Genomic DNA, 17,199 nt, shown 5'->3' on the forward strand with positions numbered 1-17,199 from the left:
ATATTCTGAGCACACTTCAGATATATTCTGAGCACACTTCAGATATATTCTGAGCACACTTCAGATGTATTCTGAGCACACTTCAGATATATTCTGAGCACACTTCAGATATATTCTGAGCACACTTCAGACATAATCTGATCAATTACAAGAATAAGAAAGTTAGAGACTTTGTAAAACGTTAACCTGGTCATGCCCTTGTGAAAGATTTGTTAGATTATTGACAGTAAATGCTTTCATAAACACATATCACTGTCGGATAATTGAATGAGAAGAATATTCATTGTTAAAAGGAAGCACGAGCTAATGAGTTGGTATGAAAAATTGTAAGCATGAAATGACATATGTTATTCTATTCCAGTGATGAAGAGACGTTCCTCGGCTCTAATATCTATTAGCCATGTGAAAAATATGTATATAATAGACATTATAATGGATCAGAAAACAAAAGTTTTTAAAATTCGCTATCTGACAATAATCTTATTTTTATGTGGATGCCTGCCAAATCTTTCCCCTTCACATTATTCTCTACTCAAACAATTTCTAGAACTGCCGCATAGTCAATGAAAATTCCAAAAAACGTGAATTTAGACGTAAATTTGACCTTAATATTAAATTTTCACAATTGACTTGTATTGAAATGACAATGCTAAATAAATATTCAGTAATCAGCTTCTACACCATAAACAAAATATGACACAAATCTACTGATGCAATTCAGCCTCACAAGCAAGTTGACCGACGCAGGTTGAAAATATCGTGAACTAAACGGGACCGCTATCTCTGGTAGCAGCCTTCCACTTCGAGCAGAAAATAGCAATAAGATGGTTAAATATAATGCTTCTGACTCATTAATTATATTTATTTTGCCAAGTTTACAAGCATAGCTTCATTGCGAAGTAACGGAATTTAGGGCACAATAAGGGTCTGAAACTCAAAGGAACAATTTGAGTATGTGCTTGACCAATGAAGATCATCGTGCAAGATCTTTTTAAGACCTCTGTACAAAATTTAAGCAGAACAACTACAATCCACGACAGATATAGAATAAGAAATAGCCCTCTCGATATATCCGGATTGGGTACAAAGTTGATTTGCGAGACACAAGTCATGTTGTTGATCATGATATTTCCAAAGCGAGGAGCGCATTGGTTGTTCCTCCACGTCCAAAATTTGTCGCGAATTATAAATGTTCATAATTGTTCATTGGTTCTCCAGAGAGGCAATTGTTCCGATAATGGAATCTTTATCAACTGCAGCAGTCAGTCGGCTCTTCGTTTATTCGTTGAAATGTGTTTCATAAGTGTTCTAAACATGTTTCTTTTCGCTAGGGCTAGAGCAACGAGTTGTCATATTTTTGAAGAATAAAAATCATAGTTCATGTTACTTCTCTGTTTTTTATGGTTTTTAAAGCAAATTAAAAATATTAAAATAAATTTGTCAGAAAATTTATTGAAAAAATCATTACTATGTACATTTATTTCATACTTTGAAGACTCGATCCTCTTTAATTATACCAGAGTTACAAATACGCTAAATCTAGTTTTGAAAGGAAAATATCGTCTACAGCCATATAGTTTCCAGCTTTAGCTATCGAATCCGTCAACTTAGCCTACTTTTCAGTCCTCTAAACACAGGTATGAGGACAGAGAAGTAGTAGAACAGTAAGTACTGCCCCAAGCACGATTTTTAGCTTGTTTCATAGACTCTCATGAACCATGAACCAGGCAGTACAAAAACTCGTTGAGGACTTTAGAGCCGTAGGGCTGGAGGTAAACCAGGGGAAGTGTGAACTGATCATACTGAACCATTCGAGAGAGGAAGAGCTCGAGACTGAGGAGATGTTTCGGGGGGTGTTGCCAACACTGAAAGTTGTTCCCGCCCATAAATCACTTTTACTGGGTAAAAAAAAAAAAAAAAAAAAAAAGAACCAAAAGCCAATTCAGCGGCTTTTGTGTTCAGCGTTTAGGCCGCCTCGTTCACACAAAAGTACCTAAAATCCGCCATATACGCCTTAAGGCCCGTTTACACTAGGGGCATCGACATGGGCGGTGACGCGCTTGCTGCAGCGCCTCACCACCCACAACCGTTCACACTTATTTTTGCACGCGGTAGCTCGAGACCGCGCGCTAATACCAGTGCAACATGCAGTTGGGCTACAGCAGCCGTACTGTGCAAATCTGTGTCCCTCTTTATTCTGCTTGGGACAAGTGCATTTAATGTTATGAACTAAGTCTCGTCCCAAAGACGACGGTTCTAAGAACGCCTAGAGGTGTTCAGATGATATTGAACTTTTGTTATAGATATTCCAAAAGTACGATATACTGTGGAATGTACTTCACGAGCAATTTTCCAATAAAATCTAATTGAGAAAATTTTGTTTTGAAGCATGAACGAGACTCCATTAGGTCTCACTCTACACTGATTGGCAAAATTTTTCACCTCCGTAGCTGGAATTGTCACCAACTGCTTCATAAAACGCCTCCTAAAACTTGCCATTGCCGTCAAGTTCCATACTCCACGGTGTTTAGACCTCACTCGACGGCTTCTATGGAAGCGAACGACGCACTGGCACTTGACGATGGGAAAATACTGTTCAGCAAATACTTAGCGTAAGGCATTAAATAACCTGACACTTATTCAGTCAATTCTTGTCAATAAGTTTTCATTACAGCAAACGTGTACCTCAATCTACTTTACATAATTTCGTTCAATATTGAGGTACTTATCGGAACGTTATATTAGTTTTTAATGCTCTACTCATAGAAGTGTGCCGTATACTTCTTAACCACTGCATTTCTGACTTGATTTTGTTGCCGGCTTGACGACGCTTGGCGTTCATGTGCTTCTTGAAGTGCAGAAACAAATTATAGTCGCTTCCTTTGCCTGTACGGGAAGTCGTGACCATTCCCGGAAAATCATATCAGCTCCAGCCAACTTTCAACGGACTTCCTTATAATCGTGAAATGTGTTTCGAATGTATAAATAATCTCGCTTAGAAGTTGTTTTCAAACATTTTAATGATTCGAAGTTCTTATAAATTTGAAAGTTGTTCCGAGACACCGTAAAAAAAATCCCGGAGCAAATCGACAAATAAAAATAAAATGCTTTGATTTTCTATGTAGTGACAAATATTTTGATTTAAGATGACGAACAAAATCAAATATTTTAGTTATATGCTATTTTAAATTTTGTAATTTTAATTCCATGTTGACCAAAATAAATTTTTAGATTAAACATTCTGTATTATTCCCACTTTCCTTCTAAATCGGAGGGCTTTATTATTTTATCACCCGTAATTCGAATTATTTACATTAATTAATTACTTTGTGTGTGATTTGAATTTAAAACACAGCAGTTGAGATTTTCAAGGATTTAAGATGTGGGCTCCAGTACATATGTGATTGGCAAGAATGCTTCAATACCGTGAATAAACGACGAGCCGTTTAGGTTGTACCGTTTCATTATACAAAGGCAGAACATCGCGAAGGATGTTCTCGAGTCTAAGGCGTATATGGCATAATTTAGGTACTCTTGTGTAAACGAGGCAGCTGAATAAAAAGGCGCTGCATTGGCGCCATGAATCGTACTTAAGAGTCTAAAGGTGCTTGTACACAGGGATAGTGCAGACGGCTAGTAAATCTGGATAGTGTCGGTCGCTTGGTTACTATCCGGCTAGTAAGCCTGTACACACGAGGAGAGTAGAAGGTGCCGCTATCTTCTCGTTCGCGCCCGCCAGTGCGTCGTTAGAAGCCGTCGAGTGAGATCTGCGAAGATGGGTAGTGGGATCACCTTCAACAACTCGAGTCTGTACGTCGTTTTTATACTCTTTATTCTAACCTTTAAAAATGCAACGTCGGGAACAACTAAACCCTGACTAATACGGTCTTCTTCCAGTTTCAAAATACTCGTTTCTCTCTTCATTTTGTTAGAGTAACCGTCATGGCAAACATTCCACTTTGATTCATATTTCAAAGAATAATTGAATATCGTCTGGAATCCATTTTGTTGGATTCCTCTTAGAAACATTATCGTTCAAACAAGCCATGATTCACTTGACCCAAGATACTTCACAGGAGCGGCACAAATGCTCTCGCCATGGCTGCATCAGCGCTACTAGCCACTTCTCCAACCAAGATATCAACACATCGTTGTCTTTCTCGGCCGCGTCTCGGGCACTTGCCGGCGCATGCCTCTGAAGCGGCTGAACCCCTATACACGAGGCTAGTAGCGTGGACAGTTCAAGCGCCGGATGAACTAGCGGCTAGTACTATCCCTGTGTACAGGCACCTTATGACACGAGCTAAAAATCGTGCTTGGGGCAGTACTTACTGTCTTACTACTTTCTAGTCCTCATGCCTCATGTACGACACTACTCACTCACTCCCTCAAGCTGCATCACGTTAAACAGGAATAATATTTAAAAATTTCACGAGGCTAGCAGCAATTTTGCCCTGCGAGCATGATAAAGTAACTATGAGGAACAAGAACCGTAAAGCATTGATCAGGTTTTGTCATCGAGGTTGTTTAAACTAATGACTAAACTTTTTGTTAATTCCTTCAAAAATTAGTTAGGTCCCAGAGCAGAGTTATGTACGTTGGGCATGACACTCACGCCCAGTAGCTCCCCGTAACCGCCATTGAAAAAAAAGATCATAATTCAGTGAAGGAATTATGTGAACCACACCAAAATATGATGCAATTGTGAACCTACCCTGAAAATATTGAAATTTTGTAGACCTTGTTTGAATAACCGAAGGTACCGTACATTGTTCAATGTCTGTTATAAGGTAATGCACTGCCATCACAATTTCAAACAGTTTCATTCCAACTCATAGCGACTTAAACATATAATAAAATACTTGTAGGCCCTAAATGCAAAACCGAACGTTCATCTGTTGGTTTTCTGCCAATTAGCAGCTTAGTTATGTATGTTATGACAAGAATTTGAAATTTATCTCATGGAGCTACAAACATTACTTTTTTACTGCCACGTACTCTTCAAGTATTTTTCTGCTCATGGACCCCTTAATCATATTTCCATGCATTCAAGCACCATGTGGTTTTTAAAGATAGCCAAATAAATCCATATATTTTTGACCTATAATTAATGAAATGATTATCTTACAATTAACACGTAAGCTTAAAAATTGGCAAAATCAATTCTCATTTCATTCCATCGTATGCCTTGACAAACGTGCCCGTGTACATACATCGACGCCATATGATGAGCAGGAGATGGCCATGGCTCGCTCAAATAACAGCGTCTGCCCTCAGAAGCCTGGCCAGCTGCTTTTTTCGGTTTGATTTCGTATATTCGGCCTATCGGGCAATCGACTCCCGCAATCGGCTCGTGAATAGCCGCTGAATGCAGTTAGGTGGCCTATAGGCGCCTCCCAGTGAAAATTTACAGACGCGGCAGCTTCTGATTTGGATTACCAGAAGCTGGGGCGACTCTAAATTTTGTTAGGGCTGACTCACCTATAAGCCGACTGTATGTACTCTGAGGCGGCCGCTAATGGAACGTATAACTCGACTGGGTATAGTGGGAACATTCACCTTGGCAAAAATATACTCCGTGGCAGGATGCACACCTTCAGTGGGGCCAATTACCGCCCACTTCCAATAAGCTACTTTGTCGATCATGCACAGAAAATCTTTCTCCCATCTAACAACGTTTCGAAACAGCTTCCCGAAAATAGGGTTGTGCCTCCTGATGGAATAAAATGGAATTTTTGTTTGGTGTCAATCCTATTTGTATATATTTATTGGCAATGACGTTGGGATGTAAATAAAGTTTTTCCAATGTATGCATCCATCTAGTAAAAATTATACAAAGACGATGTAATTTCGTTAACCAGCATCAAGGAGGAAATTGATCCTTGTACACTTAACTTCAGGTGATGTCAAATTATGTTTATAAAATGATAATGTCTTCAAATGATGATGTCTATAGCTTCAAATGAAGTCTAAAGCTAATACTGCTTTTCGGGCGGAAATTATTACGTAAATGATTATCGGCAGATAACAGTTATACTTCGGCTGAAATGTTGCTTAAAATTGGTTTTTACCGTATTGCAGGGAGCAGCGGTGCATGCGAATACTCTGAAAATGAAAGTAGCTAATGTATTTTTCTACTGCACCCCTTCAGCTCATTTTTTAATCCGTTTATAGTTTTAAAAGTGACCTGGCTTTCGTAATTGACGTTTAAGTAAATTTTTTTAATTCCAGAAATGCCTAATTTGAGTATAAACTGTGATGAGGCTTGTAGATGTGACTATGAACTGTGATGAGGCTTGTAGGTGTGACTATGAACTGTGATGAGGCTTGTAGGTGTGACTGTGAACTGTGATGAGGCTTGTAGGTGTGACTATGAACTGTGATGAGGCTTGTAGGTGTGACTATGAACTGTGATGAGGCTTGTAGGTGTGACTATGAACTGTGATGAGGCTTGTAGGTGTGACTATGACTGTGATGAGGCTTGTAGATGTGACTGTGATATGTGATGAGGCTTGTTGAACTGTGATGAGGCTTGTAGGTGTGACTGTGAACTGTGATGAGGCTTGTAGGTGTGACTGTGACTGTGATGAGGCTTGTAGGTGTGACTATGAACTGTGATGAGGCTTGTCGGTGTGACTGCGAACTGTGGTGAGGTTTGTAGGTGTGACTGTGAACTGTGATGAGGCTTGTAGGTGTGACTATAAACTGTGTACATGCACTCGTTGAAATTTGTGTTCGTAGCCCTGATACGCCCTTACGTAGAGACAAAATGTGTCATGATGACTCACACAATGGCGAAAAGTGCGATATTTGGACAGAATTTCACTAATTTCTCTGCATGATGGCTTCGATTCTAATTAAAGGCTGAAACCGAATGTCCACTGGACACACATTCTGGCGAGACATTTATTACATATATCATTCATTACAGTTATCATGCATGATACGATAAGCCGCTCGAATAAATGTGTCAGAGGTTCGATGATTTCCAGGATGATATGTAAATGATATTTGTTATATTATTGAATGATATTACACTGCGCAAAGCATTACAGGAAACAAGTGAATAGTTCTCTATCCCCACAAGCTTCTTATCGCGAGACTGCTGAGATGAGCTTGATAAGAGCCTCTCCAACACTGACCGTTCTAGGGAAAGAACCTCTCCTACCGTTCTAGGAAAATAATGAGCCAACCGGTATTAAAAGAAAAACGACACTTATTCATATTGGAATATAGCTTAAAAATTCACACATACTCTGGTATTTGTATCATTAGTCTGCTTCCATAGCCAGTTCATAAAGAATTTATCAGCGAAGAGAACGTCAAGTAAGTTTACCAAATCTTGATTGGAAAAATTCTCAATTGCTGAAGCTATTTTCCCGTTGCAGGATGCTATAGCTATTTTCCCGTTGCAGGAAGCTATAGCTATTTCCCCATTGCTGGAAGCTATAGCTATTTTACCGTTGCAGGATGCTATAGCTATTTCCCCATTGCTGGAAGCTATAGCTATTTCCCCGTTGCAGGAAGCTATAGCTTTTTCCCCATTGCTGGAAGCTATAGCTATTTTCCCGTTGCTGGAAGCTATAGCTATTTTCCCGTTGCAGTAAGCTATAGCTATTTCCCCATTGCTGGAAGCTATAGCTATTTTCCCGTTGCAGGATGCTATAGCTATTTCCCCATTGCTGGAAGCTATAGCTATTTCCCCATTGCTGGAAGCTATTTTTCCGTTGCAGGAAGCTATAGCTTTTTCCCCATTTCAGGAAGCTAGTTTTCCGTTGCTGGAAAAAATAAAGATATCTCATACAACCACCTATTGGACTAAGCAAGGATACTTGCATTAAAATGCATCTTAATAATCTCAAATGTCATGACACCGGAAATGGCGTATAGTTGTTCATATTTTAAAGAAATGCTGCAACGCCAGACATTGCAAAACCTGATAATGATTACAATACTCTTTGTAAAGAATGTTCTCATACACAATTTTACCGAAAAAAGCTCGTAGCGTCTGAGAACTAACTCGAGAAATTTGCAATGCAAATACATAATTTTGTAGAGAGCGAAAAGTTTTCCCCAATACCTGCACGTAAAATTCATGTTACTAACTCGACACGTTCAAGATGCACCTATGAATTGTACTCTACGAGAAATGTGTGAGATATTGTCGAAATAGTGATGCAATTTTGGTCTTCGGGGGGACAACCTGATCCAGTTTGATCCGGCAAAAGGGTGTAGTAGGTAGTGCTACGCGCAGAAAGCGTGTGACTATTTGCACATTCTGTCACTCTCAATATTTCTAAGTGTAAGGTCATTCCAAGGCGTCAGGTGGAATTGAAGATTTTTAATATTTATAATAAAATTAACATATAATGCATCAAAAAATGTAACAGGTTACGATTTCGGGCGCCAGTGTACGGTGTTGTTAACTGGTCGGTAACCGTACTGTAACAGGTTGCTTTTCTATGCAACCCTTATATGAATTGTAATTAAGTATGACCTGAGGGTGGTTCGGTTGTAGCTGGATCCGAGGATATAGAGGGACAGCGTAAACGATTATATAATATACTTTTAGGATTATAGTTCGGCTTACGGTTTAGGATAATCAGTTAATAAGTTGGAGCTCTAACACTGATGTCTTCGGCGTCCAGTTGAAGTATGGATAAGTCTAGAGTGTATCTTCTACTCTGACATTAATTTAGAGTTACTGTCCTGATTGTTAAGGACAGGAGTATGGGCGTATACTCGACGGTTCTCGGCCCAAGACTGAGTTTCCTGGTTTGGGCAGAGCTCATATAGCTACGCTAATTGACGTCACCAAGGGCGTGACTTGATAAACAGGAAAGGCTAATACAAGGAAATGCTCATGAACATATCGCATGTGAAGGATCTTATCTTTCAACAAGGAAGACATCAATCAGGAAATATCAAGGGACAAATGGTATCAACATTGTCATCTTACAAAAACTTAAATCTTGACTTTGCTTCCTTTAACTTGACAGATATTTTGGAATTGATCAAGTTATCAAGCTCGATTGTAAAATTCCACCCGGTCCAGGGGCATGCTTACATAAGTATCATTTAGTTTGAAACCTAAAATGAGCATCAATTACTTGTTCCGTGCAATTTCACGGTGAACTTGAATGTTGCTAGTAGCTTTTCCCGATAAAATTCAAGTCTTTGAGTTGTGTAGGGAGGTGTCAGCGGAGGGAGGTGCCAGCGATAGGCAGGTGGCAGCGTATAGGGAGGTTCCTCCTCTGGCATTGTTGCTGGCATTTGCTCGCAGCATGGAGAGAATTTGGTTGTGTTACCTGCGCGTGGTTCATGGCTTTATACGTCAGTTACTGTTTAAAGTGCGGAAATATTGAACAAAGTAATGCGGCCTATATAAATTGACTGCAAGGGAAATCTACTAGGCAGAAATATCTATTCTACATTTGTGGACGTTCGCTTGCGTATTGACATCTTGACACCGTAAATGTATAGGGGCCTGTTCGAGAGCGCATCCAGGATACTTATCGTGCCATGATATTACCTAGCCAATTCACCTTTCCTTCGAATTTTAAACTAGGATTGGACTTGGAGTGAGATTTTCTTTCAAGATTAAAAGTCATTAGATTCGCTGAAAAATTCAGTTTGTAAAAAATTTAATCAATATTGTTTAAATAACAAATTTCAGAACACGTTTCATAACCTCGGTGACAACACTTTGCTCGATTTTGTTGCTAGGCAGCATTCGAATAGTCGTCATGCGTGAACAGTGGGGCAAGATTTCCTTCGTCCGTCTCATCCCTTCGGTAAGTGGATCATAAACTGCATTTGTTTTTATTCGAAGAAAAAATTTTCTATAAATACTACTGCCATAGTCATAATTGTCAAAATATTTTTTCATACTCCATACTCATATCTCATGTCACATATTTCAAACCAGTGCATCCTCTGTGATCGACAATGTATAAACAGACCAATTCTGTTATCTATACCTCCAATCTAATTGCCGTGCGTTAAGTTTTTCAGCCACCACTGCAGTGCTTCAAAAGTGACTAAGGATTGAAATTAACGCACACATTTGAATATGGAAGTACCCGCGCAAATGTCGATTGGCAGGCTCAATATTTAACCTTCATATCGTTTCGCTGTTCTCTGAACTTGAACTGCTCATAGTAATATTGAAGTTGGCTTATCCATGTTAATTAAGTCGTGTCATAAGATTTTCTCTTAAATTCAAATTAACCATTGCATACACTCGAAAAGAGCTCAACTGCTGGCCTTCACATCGAAACATATCTTTGAGTTTATATCAGTTTTTAGCATCCGCCTATCGCAGGGCCCACGTGCAGAGACGCTGAGGCATGGTTGGTATAGTATACATCTATCACCACAACGTGCTTCATTGAAACTAAATATTCATGGAATATAATTCATTCAAAAAAATTATATTTTCGACATATCACGGCATTTTTTGTTAATGTGGAGCTTTTTTCGAGTATATGCAATGGTTTTTCGTTTTTAAAACTATTTTTGGTACTCAAGACCTCGGTTGAGACTCTCTTGTTTTATCCACTTCCTGTGGTTCTTCCCCACTCGCAGCTCACGTCCGGAGGGGAACGATTGAGACTCCAAATCCTGCTTGGTAGTCATGCTCGGAGTCACTGCTCGAATATGTATACGCGCATAAATCACATTTGAAATTGCTTATATTATTATTTTATATTATTCCCCTCCATTGGTGCCACACAATTTTCAACACTCCACTTGCCTCAACAATTAAATATTTACTGCTGATATGATAATAATAGAGCAGGCCACTACACAGAAAACTTCATGATGGATGAGAGAAATGTGTTGGTGAGAGGAAGAAGCAGAGGAAGCTGCTTCTGTTGCAGCGGCGAATTGAAGTTTTTATCTATTCCAGGGTTGGTAATTTTTCTATTTAAAAAAAATAAATAAAAACCAATGATTTTTTTTATTTTTTATTTATTTGATTTTTTTCAGCTTTTTCGTCTTTTTGAAATGTTATTTTTTTTATTGCAATTAGCCTACTAACAATAACAATACATCGATGGCTAAAAAGGGCAGTTATTGCCTTCAAGAGTGACCAAGGTGGTGTTTACCTCTTTGGGACTTTTGGATAAACAATTATTGATAAGTCTATTCATTAGCTTTGTAAATTTTGTATGGAGCAAGGTAATGAGCTAAATATTGACCATTTAACTGGCTTCAATATACAACAACACTTCAGGAATGCGGATCTTCTAAACATTGAAGAGTCACATAACAGATAGGTAGCTGATAGCACAGTCAACAGTGCACAGCACTATCAATAGATTTACTAGTTTTATGTCCTATAAATCTACCAGACTCTATACCCTCTAAACACACCGACTAGTAGTGACTGAGTGACTGACTGCACTGTTCCCATTTAATTCAGACCAATAAACCAATACTAAACATTAACTGAACGACAACCAAACAAACCTCAAACGACTTGAAACGAGACTTACGAAGTTACGAGAACAGTTAACACTGTTTGAAATAAACATGTAAACAATTCAAACATTTTACTTCCATGCACTGCATTTAATTATTTTATATATAGTTTTATAATTGTAATTGTTTTGTTTCTAGTTATAAATTCACATATTTAAAGACTGAAATTAAATATTTTAATTAGAATACTCATATTAGGGTGAAAATTTTTCTAAATGCCTAAAAGGTCAATACAATCGCAACCAACCCTTCTTATATGTATAAGCTAGCTAACACATGTAAATTGTAAACTGTAATTAATATATAACAAATAGTGTAATTACTCAAATAGTTAGTTAAAGACTACTTATAGCCTTATAAGAATTAGCTAAGCTGCTAGCTATGTACAATGTATTGCAACACTTGATGCCTCTGTACCAAGAACATACAATCCATTGGAACATAATACCTACACACTAAAGGCTACAGGTTTATATTCTAATTTGTCATAGCACATTTATACTAAACCATGAATAAGAATACCACAAAATAAATTAAAGACTGCCACTCAATATATTTGAATATATAAAAAAATTAAAAAATCATAATTTTTTATAAAAAATCAAATGATTTAATTATTGATAAACCTGATCTATTCATTACGAAATTTTGATTACATAAAATTAAATCTAAATGTAAGTGCAGATACAAAAGAAAATGTTTATATGATGTTGTATTCGATATTAGGGCATTAGTTATTACCTTTTTCCTTTTCGAATGAATGCCAGAGAATGGCTTTTAGCGATAATTTTCTTGGTAGTTGACAGACCTTCATTTTACTTGGAAGTGAGCAATATTCGAATCGTCGCAATATATTGAAATGCCACTTGCTACCCTGCTTTTTGATCTCCTTAGTCACGAAAACAACCTCTTTCGACTCATGAAAATATGAAGAAAAAAGTAATACATAAAAAGCATTGGTAATGGAACTACACTGGAACTTCAGTGCAGGACCTTAATCGGCCCTTAACTATTGTGAGTCTGACCTTAACACTTGTCCGACCAACACTTATCACACCTGAACGCTTATCGGACTTAAAATCACTTAATTCAGGTTAAATTGAATTGAACATGAATTAACGATCGGGAAGACAAAAAATGTAAATGGCAAACAAAATATGTAAGCAAACCTACGAATAGCTGTTCAGCCATATTTCTTGATAACACTATTTTAGAAAAGTCTAGCGTACATAAGTTTTGCTGGTGCTAAAAAGCGGACCAAGCACTTGCGCATTACGTAAATTTTTGTGCACGAGTACAACACAATATGTGCATTTAGCGATATTTTGATAACCTATTCCAGTCCCAGAAGGATTACTAGAATATGAAACAAGTACTCCAGGGGCAGCGACTACTATAACAAAAGAAAACTGCGGTGCAATTAATCCATGCGACAACACTGCTTTTCGGTTCGAGTCACCGACATGTGGAACAGCTTCCCAATGATAACGCTTCGAGTCTACGTGCGTTCAGGAACAGACTATAGATAACGCCATATATGTTTCGACTAAAAGTGCCTCCTAACTCACAAATTCGTGGATGTTCAGCAGCTTCTTAGCTTCAACGTCAGTTTTGGATATATCTGGCCAAAAGGCTCCATGCAAGATCTCTCCGAGACAAGTGAAGAGCATTATAAGAATTGGCGGCAGGCAAACATGACCTTTTCTGCAACGCTGATCTTGCTATGTTATGTTATGTTATAGCATGCTTGAATGTGAAGCCACCACAATCCTTATTTGAGTTATGTTTTTGGTCAACTTTCAGGTTTGGCTAAATATTACGAGTATGTTCAAAAAGTCATAAATGTATGTGTTTAAAGCGCCTTATTTGGAGGTGAATTGATCGGAAAATCTAAAAACAACATTGATGATTGTCACTCGAAACAACTTTTAGCTTAAAAACAACCTGCATCTCGAGGTTGTTGAAACAACGATCAACTGCATATCAAATTCCACAAATTTTGCCCTTTGCCTAAATAAAAAAAACTCGTTATTTCATTTTGCTTCTCCGGCGGCGTACCTGACAATGAGCACTACAAGTTTGATTACTATTTAAAAAGTGTCCGTGAGAAGCTCAATATTTAATTTAGTCCAATGTGTCCAATCTCTGGTGTGTACGCATATTATTTCAAAAATTATTCGCATATTATTTCAAGTGTAATCGAGGTGCACGCATCTTTACTCCATCTAAAATCGGTTGTTAACTAACCTCATCACCTCTATACCAGCCAGGAAGCACAAGCTTAATCCTAGTCTTCAATTACAAAAGATTTATGAGTCTCAGGCTGTGCGGATAACCTAAGCCAATGTTTTTTTGACGAAGCCTTGCATGTTTTGCTGGTAAATGATTTCAAAATTGGTTCTTTCTTCGGGTATAAGTACGCTATTCCTGCCCATGCAGATGCGATCAAACCTGATCTATGAGTTCAGTTAGGCGCGCTGCGCATCAGCGTACGTTGGAATGACGTCGCGTAACTTCTACATCTGGGTTTCTGAACACCATCGCAGGAGCTATCGTTCTAACTTGCCTCTCTCCAAGCCTCCTCATTCTTCCGTGCGCCTCCATGCTGAACAGTGCGACGTGGCTGCAGCTGAGAGTGATTTCAGGATACTCGGTTCAACTTCTGGCTGCTCGGATTTGAGAATTTTGGAGTCTCTGCATATCTTCAAACGAAAACCGTGTCTCAATAATGCGTTTAGTTCATATAATCTGGAAATAGTGAATCGCTAGGCTTTTATATTCTCTTCGTGACCCCAAGGACTAAGTTGTTCCAATCGAGTCCCGTTTTTCGATATAATGTTAGGTCTTGTTTAGGTTTTATGTCTGTCTTAGAATTCTGACCTATAATATGATTTTATTCATTTAGTTTTTCGAACTGATGATGGAGCTGGACTCCGAAACGTTTTCAATATCGATATGGTGAATTTGCTTGGTGTTTTCTTTGCTTTTAAATTCCTTATGATTAGACTTTTAAATTTTCTCATGGAGCTGAAGAGATTTATTTTTTGCTGTCACGTAATCATTATCAAGTTTGTCAATGATTTTTGTCACGTATGTAATGGAATTACTGGCTAAATACCACGTATGCTAAAAAAATCCAAAGTCAATTCTCATTTTGTTCCATCGTATATATGACTAAACACGTACGCGCGAACATACATCGACGCCATACCACGAGCGGTATATAGTCATGATATGCTCAAATAACAGCGTCTGCCCACAGAAGCCTGGCTAGCTGCTTCTTTCGGTCTGATTTCGTATATTTGGCCTATCAGGCAATCACTCATGCAATCGGCTCGTGAATAGCCGCTGAATACAGTTAGGTTGCCTATAGGCGCCTGAGTCTCCTCTAAGCCGACTGTATGTACTCTGGGGCGGCCGCTAATTGAACGTAAAACTCGACAGGGAAGTTGGAACTTGGGCTCGAGCTCGTCGAAAAGGTTGAGCCCTCGCGCTTAGGCCAAGTCAGCAGAGCCTGGACTCGGCAATAGATTTTGCTTGGGCAACAATAGCTCGGTTTTTATTTGTATCACAATTTGCTGCTGAGATTCGCGAAAAAATGGCAATAAACATTTCATGATCCCGTAGATCTGCAACATCGTACAGAACTTAGTTCTGGAGTTCTAAAATATCATATTTTATAAAATATCATATTTTCTTGAGTTTGATATATCATATTACAAATTGGCTTAACAAATTTCTATTTTTCAACGAGAGCGTAATTATCGAGAAGTCGATAGTTGAAAAAGATTTGGCAGTTTAAGTCGACAAGGATTTTCTATTTTCTAAGCATAATGAAGCGCATGCATAAAAATTAATAAACGGCTTGGACTGATCAGTCGCGCATACAAGTTCTTAGATGAAGAAGATTGGAAGCTGCTGTTTGTCGCTGTCGTGCGAGTTTGCAAACTCCGTGTAGTCACCGAAACTTAAAGACACAAATTCCGTTAAAAGTGTTCAAAAACGCTCAACAATAATAATTCCAGGCTTAGAAGGCCAGTTATTTGAAGAAGGGTTAGAGAATGTGAAGCTTCGAAGCCTTTATTATCGACGTCTTCATGGCGACCTCGTTGAAGTATACACAAGGTCCCTGACTGATTACTAGAACCAACCAACTAAAATTTATTAAAACAAGAACCAACACCAGGGTCGCGGCTATAAACTAGAAAAACTGCGTTGCAACTCATGCACGCGACAACACTACATCTCGGTTCGAGTCACCGACATGTGGAGCAGCCTCCCTGCTTAATTACATCGTTGTCGCTGAGAGTATGAACGCGTTCAAGAACTGACTAGATAAAGCTATGGAGAAACATATGTTCTGACTTGAAATGCCTAGCACCATCTCGAACCTGGTGGCAGTCTAGTAGCTACTTCAAACTATTGTCAGTTTTGAAAAGATCCGGTCAATTGGCCTGATTTTAGATCTCCTGTGTCACGAATAGTACGAAGATTCGGCGACAGGCCACAACAGGCCTGTTCTTCAATGCCGACAGCACTATGATATGATGTGATTTGATAAACTTTTGATTGTCGTGGCAACATGTACTGTATTGAGAACAAGTTGCTCGTAAAGTCGCATCCTCTGAATAGGCATCATTAATCGTAACGGTTGGAAGCTCCGCAGTTCCTCATATGCCAGAACGTAACCTAATCAAAATAAATTCAGCCCGGCTATGAACTCTAGCATCACCTTACATCCTCCGCAAATACAGCCGGGATCCTAAGCAATTACTCCTGCCACAGCTGTGTTCTGCAGTGATGTGAGCCTGGCAGCTTATGGACGTTGCTTCAAAGTAGCCACATATAATCTTCGAAGGTAGCCACACATATAATCTTTTGTCAATGAAAGTGGACATTCAATCTGTGGACATTATCTCTTTAAGTGGACGACATTCGATTGAAAAATATCTTCTTCGTGGAATTGTGACTCAAATTAAAAATTAACACTCCGCACTGCTTATTCACCTGTATATTTGAAAATAAGATCACATTTCCTCTCTGAGACAAATATTGAAAAATGCTCCACTTCATAACACCTTTAACAAATGTATAGATTTTTTGCAAGTAGTTGTTAATTTTTCAGTTAAATTAGAAACGGCAGGGATGAACGCGATCGCGAGTAACCTCGAAATCAACCAAAGAAAGGCCTTTCGAACAATAATTATATGACTGGCTAGTTGAAATATCGACCACCAGTTCTCGTAAAATGCAAACTATGAAGTTTACGAGAAAACTGAAGAGGCCCCTGAGAAGCTTTAATAAGAAGATAAACGTTTTAGTCGAATTTAACTTTAATCGGAGTAAAACTTGCTGCATTTCCATCGATGTCTGCGTGGCGACCTCATTGAAGTATAATAGTATATACTCATTCATGGCTAATGCAAGGTCCAGAAGAATTTCCACAATTTGAGAAAAAGAACCAACACCAGGGGCCATATAGTTACAAACTAAATAAACTGCGGTACCACTCATCAATGAGACAACATTTCATCTCGCATCGAGTCATCAACATGTGGAACAGCCTCCCTAATAATATCGTTGATACTACGAGTGTAAATGCGTTTATTAACAGACAAGACAATGTTATGAAGCCCATTTAGACTGGATATGCCTAACAGCCTGCGGACCAGAAATAATTCCAGTAGCTATTTCAAACGGGCGACAGTTTTG

Source organism: Hyalella azteca, unplaced genomic scaffold (genome assembly GCF_000764305.2).
Source record: "Hyalella azteca isolate HAZT.00-mixed unplaced genomic scaffold, Hazt_2.0.2 contig7276, whole genome shotgun sequence".
In the NCBI taxonomy this organism is placed as follows: Eukaryota; Metazoa; Arthropoda; class Malacostraca; order Amphipoda; family Hyalellidae; genus Hyalella; species Hyalella azteca.